Genomic DNA, 7,527 nt, shown 5'->3' with positions numbered 1-7,527 from the left:
TTTCTCCAAACAAATAAGTAAATACTCCATATAAAACCCAGTTCCCAGGTGCACTAGCCACATTTTAAGTGCTCGACAGCTACATGCGGTCAGCACAGGTACTGAGCACTGCCTTCGTTGCGGAGAATCCTACTGGAGAGCACCACTGGGGAGGACTATTCCCTCTCTCCACGTCGTTTCTCCTCCATCCCTTTTCCTGCGGGCCAAGCTTGTTATTCAAAATAAATCAAATGTCACCTTTGACCAAGACTCTTTGACCAAACTTTGGTTGGGCTCCTCTGAGCCCTCTTGACGCGGCTTCAACCTTGGGCTTCTATGTCTGCCTTTGCCAAGTCCACAGCTGGGGTGCAGGGGTACCAGGGCACCTGGCTCTGGGTGAGGGGGTGGGGGGGGGGGCAAACAGACCAGGTTCAGCCACTCACCGCTGACAAAATGCAAAGACAGGTGGCAGAACAAGGAAGGAATTTATTTCAGGGAAGGGCAACACCGGGAAGACAGTGGACCCTCTGAGATACAATCTCCAAAGTGCCGAAAATACTCCTGGGTTTTGTAAGGAAAATGTGGGACAGAGGTCAGAGAGTACTGCAGGTGGAAAGCGAAGGTCAGGTCATTGTTGTCTTGAGGTCACGTGGGGTCTTGCTGGCTCAGGGCAATCGTCGTTGCTTGAAGGGGTAGTTTTGGTTCCCATCATGATGATTTGCCTGCGGGTTCTTTTGCCTGAATTAAGAGATAAGCAGGAAAAAGAAAACTTTACTTAGAAAGTACAGACTGAGGTCAAAATGGAGGTAGTTGAGGTCCTCTTTCAAGTCCGGTTTCAGCAAAAATCTTAAATCAGCTTAGAGAGAATCCTTACTCTTCCTATCTGATCAATCCCTAGCCTGCCTTCAGCAAGAGTCCTATTAAATCAGTTTAGCAAGAACCCCCCATTCTTGATGTCTTCTCCTCTTAGTAATTTTCCACCACTGACTCCCTCATTCTGCTTGATTGGCTGTAAATCCCCACTTGTCCTTACTGTTTTTGGAACTGGGTACAATCTCTCTCTGTTTGTAATGCTCCTATTACAACCGTCCCAAATAAAGTTTTCCTTTCTGTTTTAATAGGCCTCAGAATAATTTTTTCTTTACCACTTTTTCTATGAAACCTTCTTTCTTGCCCCTAGGAAAAATGAATTCTATGCTACCTTAGCACTATGTAAATTCCTCTTCTAAAGCCACTACCATGGGGTATCATACTCATTTATGCATTTGTCTGCCCGTATGGATTACCGAACTCTCATGAAGAATAAATATGGTGAGAGTCATGATTAAGAGCACAGTCATTTATTTGAGTCAGAATGCTCAGTTCAAAGTCTTCTGATGGCACTTACTGTCTGGGTGAGCTTGCACAAGTAACTTTACGTCTCAAAGCCTCAACTGTCTCATCTGTGAAAAGGGTGTAATAAAAAGTGCTTCCCTTGTAAGGATTCAATGAGAAAACCCACTGTGTCAGGCAGAGTAACTACCCCCATCCCCAGTCTTCGTCTCCATTCCTAACACTTGAAGATAGGAGAGGAGGATTTTCTCTGTAGGTCTGAATATTGATTCCCATTCCTTCAATATCCAGTTATAAAGGGTTCCACTTGCAGCCTTCCCTTGACACTTCTATTGGAAATAAATCACAAACTAATCAATGTTTTTTATTCCACGCTATCGAACTTAGCTTCCCAAAATGTCAACAAAACAACCTGTTGATAAGACAAAACTGAGATCATTCTTACCTTACTGAGAAAGAAGACAGTCTTTTTTTTTTTTCCTTTTAAGTAGGCTTTTTGCCCAGCACAGGGCCCTACATGGGGCTTGAACTCACAACCCTGAGCTCAAGACCTCAGCTGAATCAAGAGTCAGAGGCTTAACTGACTGAGCCACTCAGGCACCCCACAAGGATACTTTCTTGCCAAAGTTGTAGCAGCAGCACAGAGGCAGAAAGACAAAATAGTGGTGTTTATTGAGACTCTGAAGTTGGTTTGGGGAAGGGGTGGGTGGATTTTTCAATGCAAAGATAGAGGCAAAAGTTGATTAGGGTAGGGTAAGGGTCATGATATCATAGTTTAGTATGGGTGGACACAGCCAAGCAAGGATTTTGAGGCCAAGGGCTCTTAGAATCTATCATGTGATGCTTTCTCTTAAACAATCAGTGGTTCTTTTTTTTTAGGCAGTTCCTAAAATGCACAATGGATTCATTTGCATTTTTAACTTCCCCACAAGAGTGTCATGAAATAGTTGTGTTAATATAGACATTAAGGTATGTAGGGGTAGGAGATTTCAGTTCCAAGGGCTTTTTAGAAAGCCACTAAGTAAAATTAAGGGAGATGTATCCAGGATACTGAGGGCACTTATCCCTGTAGACGGAGTTTAAAATGGAAAAGCAGGGGCGCCTGGGTGGCTCAGTCGGTTGAGCGCCGACTTCAGCTCAGGTCACGATCTCACGGTCCGTGAGTTCAAGCCCCGCATCGGGCCCCTGTGCTGACAGCTCAGAGCCCGGAGCCTGTTTCAGATTCTATGTCTCCCTCTCGCTGACCCTCCCCCGTTCATGCTCTGTCTCTCTCTGTCTCAAAAATAAATAAATAAACGTTAAAAAAAAAATTTTAAAAAAATGGAAAAGCATAATTTTGGTCACTCAGAAGGTGATTTGAACTTTCAAAAGAAGCCCCAGTCCCTGATTTACTCATTATTCCCAACCATGCATTCATCTCAGTTGAATGCCACCAGTCTTGAGAGAAGACACAATAAGGAATGCTCATGCCCCTACCTGAAATGTAAAGTGGTTTCAGGGGCATAAATCCCCCCGCGTTAGACTGCACAGAAAAGTTTCTGTCCAGATTTAGATGGATGCTACTCCTTACAGAAGAGGCACTTCTCAATTTACCTGTCCATAGAAAAGCATGTGCAGTGTTAAAGAAATAATTATTCTGACATTTGCTAAACCCGTAAGAGAGACATTATCCAGGACTATTGCCACAGGGACCGTTACAATAGAGGAGACATATGGTGCTCAATTCCAAATACGATAAGGACAAGTGCATGAAAAATTACTAAAGGGAGACATCAAGGGTGGGAGGGGATTCCTGTTGAAGTGCCTTAACAGAATTCTTGCTGAAGGCAGGCCGTCGATCAGCTATCAAGGGTGAGAATTTCCAAGTTGACTTTGCAGGATTCTGAGTTTGTGCTTAGTAAGAACTACCCTGACAGAGTTAACACTAAAAAATAATTTCATTATAGAGAGGGAATGATGAGACACAGGAAGTGGGGCACATAGGGAGATTGCTGGATCTCCTTTATTTAGGGGCAGGGGAGGCATGATTAAATGCCAAAGGGGGTCTCATCTATAAGACTCTTAGGGAAGTGTGATGTGGGGGCAGGAGAAAAATGAAGATGACTTCTCGATGGCCCTTTCTCGTTCAGGACTGGAAGAAGTAAAGTTTTGGGCTTTTTTTTTTAAAGGTAAGTAAACAGCTCATTCTAAGGGAAAAATAGGCTCCTTGGGTGAGAATGCTGTTTGGGATGGGCGAAAAGCACAAAGAGCCGCAGAGCGCCCCTGGGGCTCAGTCACCTGAGCACTACAAGTCCCAGCAAACATCGCGGCGAGGGCGGAGCTTGGTAGCCGTTGTGACGTGGTGGGCGGGATCAGACGGGGTCTGCGGTCCCAGGAGTTTTTAGCCCCGCCCCTGTCCCTTGCCCTGCCCTGTTGCTGTTGTGCCGACGCCGGCTGCTACCCCCGGTGAGTCCCTGGAGTGAAAGGAGGGCAATTAGGGGCAGTTGGGCCTTCGGGTTCCCCAAATTCAGACTTCCACTCCTGAGGAGGCACCTTGGGCAGGCAGAGATGTGGCTAGTTTCGGTTTTCACCAGCTTCCATCTTCCTAGGGTGACAGTAAGTGTGAGTGGCGTCATGGAGTCCCTGGAGCCCCTCCCGTGGCCTTGGAGGGTTGAGGGGCAGTTTTCTCCCGAGGAGGGCCGAGCTTCAGTGCTTGTGGCCGGGTGGCAGGCTCCTTGAGCAGAAGGGACCCCTCTGACGGCGAGTCAGGGTCTTGACGTCACAGCGTCATCTACCCCACCCCCCACCCCCCAGTGGGCTGAGGTCTTGGCAGTTCCTTAATCCCTATCCTTGACGACATCAGCATTGCTGTTTGCTTCGAGGCCGCGGCGGCGCTCTGCCCGGTCACCCTAGGCAAGTTACTTTCTCTTTGGGCCTCAGTTTCCCTGTCCGTGATCCCCAAAGCCCCTTTCCTTCAGATGAGGCCTTCTGTAATTGGAGATATTCTAGGCAGCCGAGAAGAAAGAGAGTAGTGACCTGCTTTTTTACGGTTGATCTCCTGTAGCCCCTCCTCACCGCTACCTTCACCCCAATTCAGTGTAGGTGCTAATGTTCCCCGTTAGGATTTCAACCCCTCCCAGGCGTGTTAACTTTTCCGGATCACTTGGATTCTTTGTTCCTGATGCAAGCCAACAAGTGGCCTTTGCTGGAGCTGAGTAGAATAACACAGATGCTATGTATTACAACTTAACTTCCCCTGTTGGCAAAAACCGTTTCAAACAAAAGACTTTTAATGCAGTCGGTCTTTGTAGATTAGGGAGAGTACATGACTAGGAACTATCCAGGTGACTCACTTTCACGGGTATTTTCAAAGGGCCTCTACCTGAAACTCGACCCTTGAGCAGGTATGACAGCTGTGGAGTGGAAAGGACCCCGAGAGAGACAGTGAGAGTTACTTAGTGTCGACAAGCTGTAGTATCTTTCAAGTCAGGTGGTACATCCAGGGCTCTTTAAAAACTTTGTGCTTGTTGATATCATACCATGGTTCCTTCTTTCCTTGGATGACAAGAGAGGCCGTGTAGATGACCTCTTTCGCTTTCTTTTTCTTTCACTTAGGATCACCATGATCGCTGGAAAGTTTCTTAGAGATTTTCTAGCCTGATCCATGCGTTTTACTGATGAGGATCCTGAGGCCTAAAAGGAGGGAGTGTGAGTTGGTTAAGATCGCAGAGCAGGGGCGCCTGGGTGGCGCAGTCGGTTAAGCGTCCGACTTCAGCCAGGTCACGATCTCGCGGTCCGTGAGTTCGAGCCCCGCGTCAGGCTCTGGGCTGATGGCTCAGAGCCTGGAGCCTGTTTCCGATTCTGTGTCTCCCTCTCTCTCTGCCCCTCCCCCGTTCATGCTCTGTCTCTCTCTGTCCCAAAAATAAATAAACGTTGAAAAAAAAAAATTTAAAGATCGCAGAGCTAGGACAGGAACCCAGGCCCCTTGGCTCCTAGCCTCGCTCCCTTCCCACTCACTACACTTGAAACGCTGTCCCCACCCATGTCATTTCAGGGGTCAGCACGGTCACCCCTTTCAAGGAAAAAGTGTACCATCTCGTTAAGTTAGAGGTGGAGGACACGGCTTTGAGCCTCTCAAACCGTTTTTTCTGGTTGCCTGCATCTCCTGTCCCAGAACGATTTTTCTTTTCTTCCCTGGTACCGTTGCCTCTGCTGGTGTGGGGTGTGGCGGAGGGCCTGCTTAGCACAAGCTGGGCAGCCAATCCCAACCGTTGTTAAGGAGGAATGTTAAAAGCCTCCTGGAGGTCCACAAATTTTCTAAGGTACTCTGAAAGATTTTAGGTAAAGAACTAGAATGAGGGGCGCCTGGGTGGCTCAGTCGGTTAAGCGCCCGCCTCTTGATCTCGGCTCGGGTCTTGATCTCAGGGTTCATGAGCGCGAGCCCCGAATAGGGATCCGTGCTGCTGGCCGGGAGCCTGCTTGGGATTCTGTCTCTCCTTTCCGCCCCTCCCCTGCTGGTGCACACATGTGTGTGTCCTCTCTTTTTCTCTCTCTCTCTCTCTCAAAATAAACGAACTTTAAAAAAAAAAAAAAAACTAGAATGATCTTGGAAATTTTGTTTTGTTTTTTTAATAGTCTTTTTTTTTTTTTTCAGTTTGTTTATTTTGAGAGAGAGAGAGTGCAAGCGGGCAGGGGGCAGAGAGAGACAGACAGAAGATCCGAAGCAGGCTCCGTGCTGTCAGCGCAGAGCCTGACATGGGGCTCAAACTCAGGAACCCCATGAGATCATGACCTGAGCCAAAGTCAAGAGTAAGATGCTTAACCAGTGGAGCCACCCAGGTGCCCCTGAACTTGGAAATTTTGGATTCCAACAAGTGGCTCAATAGTTTGAAGATCAGTGACTGTGTGTCTTTGCTTTTGCTCATGGCCATCCTTACACCCAGAGTGGCTGCTGTCCATGTTCTCTAAGGGTAGTTTTGAGTACGTATCTCTTCTTGGGCCTGGGAGGAGTGGGATTCAAATCCGTTCATGCATTTTGCTAATTGCTACTAGTTTAGAAAGTTGCATAAGCAGAATGAAGGAATTAGAGTAAATGTGGTTTGGTTTTTTTGCTTATCTTTGTTTTTACTGTTCCCAAATGAAGAATTGGTTTGCATTTCTCTCTTCGCTGTGGAAACATTTGGTTTCCTTCTGGGCACTAATCCAGAGACACTACTGATAGTCTTTATTTCTCTAAACATGTGGCCACTGGTATGAAAGGCTGATGCAAAAATGTTGGGCATACTCTATGACAGAACTTCGGTTATTTTTTTTTTTAGTTATTTTTATTTTTAAGATTATTTCTTCTTCCTGGTTAGGCATACACGGGGAGAATCTTTAGAAAAACTGGTGAGTTGATTTGGTTGAGTATTTGCATTGTTAGAATCTGAACCAGGAAGCTTTGCAGTATTTTTAGATTTTTCTGCTAAAAAGCATACCCGTGTCCTTTATGAATTCACTCAGAGCCGAAGTAGCATTAGCTGTTCCTTTTCAGGAGAGCATAACAGAATCTATGCCCTCATAGAACGGTCCTGGGAGTAGTAGATTAGGCTTGAAAAGCTCATTAGATGAAAATGTGTCAGGTTTTCTTAGAAGCCAGAAGCCAGTTCAGGGGACTCATTTGAAAATCCATTGCCTGTTATTGCATACATCCTCTGAGAACCCTAATCCTTTCGGAAACTGAGCTGAAAAATCACAGTCCAAGTAAAGTGCCTCTGACGGTTTGTTGAATCTCTGCGTTATCTTCCCATACTCGACCGTTTGCTTGTAGACATCCCTTCTTGGCCTTGGTCACTGCTTATGTGGCTAGTCTTTGGTGTGAGGGTAGGAAGAAGGAGTTAAGTGGAATACCAGTCCGTGATTTCTAGGGGACCTAATTTCATCCCACTGCTTTTTCATGACTCAGTAGCTCTCCAGGCTTCTACATTTTTGTTTGTTTATTTGTTTACTTTGACAGAGAACGAGCTGGGGAAGGGCAGACAGAGAGGGAGAGACAGAGAATCCCAAGTAGGCTTCCCGCTGTCACCCCAGAGCCTGATGGGGGTGGAGTTCGAACTCAAAAACCACAAGATCACAACCTGAGCTGAAATCCAGAGTTGGATGTTTAACCATCTGAGCCACCCAGGCGCCCCCAGGCTTCTACGTTTAACTTTTACGTTTTTTTTGTTTTTTCTCCTTCCCTCCCTGGATATGATCAGA

The 7,527-nt window shown here is 46.5% G+C and overlaps 1 protein-coding gene and 1 long non-coding RNA gene across 5 annotated transcripts in view; one reads left to right on the top strand and one right to left on the bottom strand.

Moving 5' to 3' along the window:
* Positions 1–450: 450 nt before the first annotated feature.
* On the bottom strand, positions 451–4,458 carry LOC113592624 (uncharacterized). The gene is made up of 2 exons (XR_003412532.2): positions 3,844–4,458; positions 451–717 (listed from the first exon to the last, which is right to left on the bottom strand). It is a non-coding gene; the product is annotated as an uncharacterized LOC113592624 (long non-coding RNA).
* CALCOCO2 (calcium binding and coiled-coil domain 2) overlaps positions 3,622–7,527 on the top strand; it is a 27,768-nt gene continuing 23,862 nt past the window's right edge. For 2 of the 4 annotated variants that reach the window (XM_027033998.2, XM_015078560.3), the window contains exon 1: positions 3,622–3,756. The gene's annotated coding sequence lies outside the window, so the exon portion shown is untranslated. Of the gene's footprint in view, positions 3,757–4,179; positions 4,204–4,905; positions 4,999–7,527 lie in introns of those variants that run through there. The other 2 variants (XM_015078561.3, XM_027033997.2) reach the window with 2 other exon arrangements.

Source organism: Acinonyx jubatus, chromosome E1 (genome assembly GCF_027475565.1).
Source record: "Acinonyx jubatus isolate Ajub_Pintada_27869175 chromosome E1, VMU_Ajub_asm_v1.0, whole genome shotgun sequence".
In the NCBI taxonomy this organism is placed as follows: Eukaryota; Metazoa; Chordata; class Mammalia; order Carnivora; family Felidae; genus Acinonyx; species Acinonyx jubatus.
This window is presented reverse-complemented; position numbering and strand designations above follow the sequence as displayed.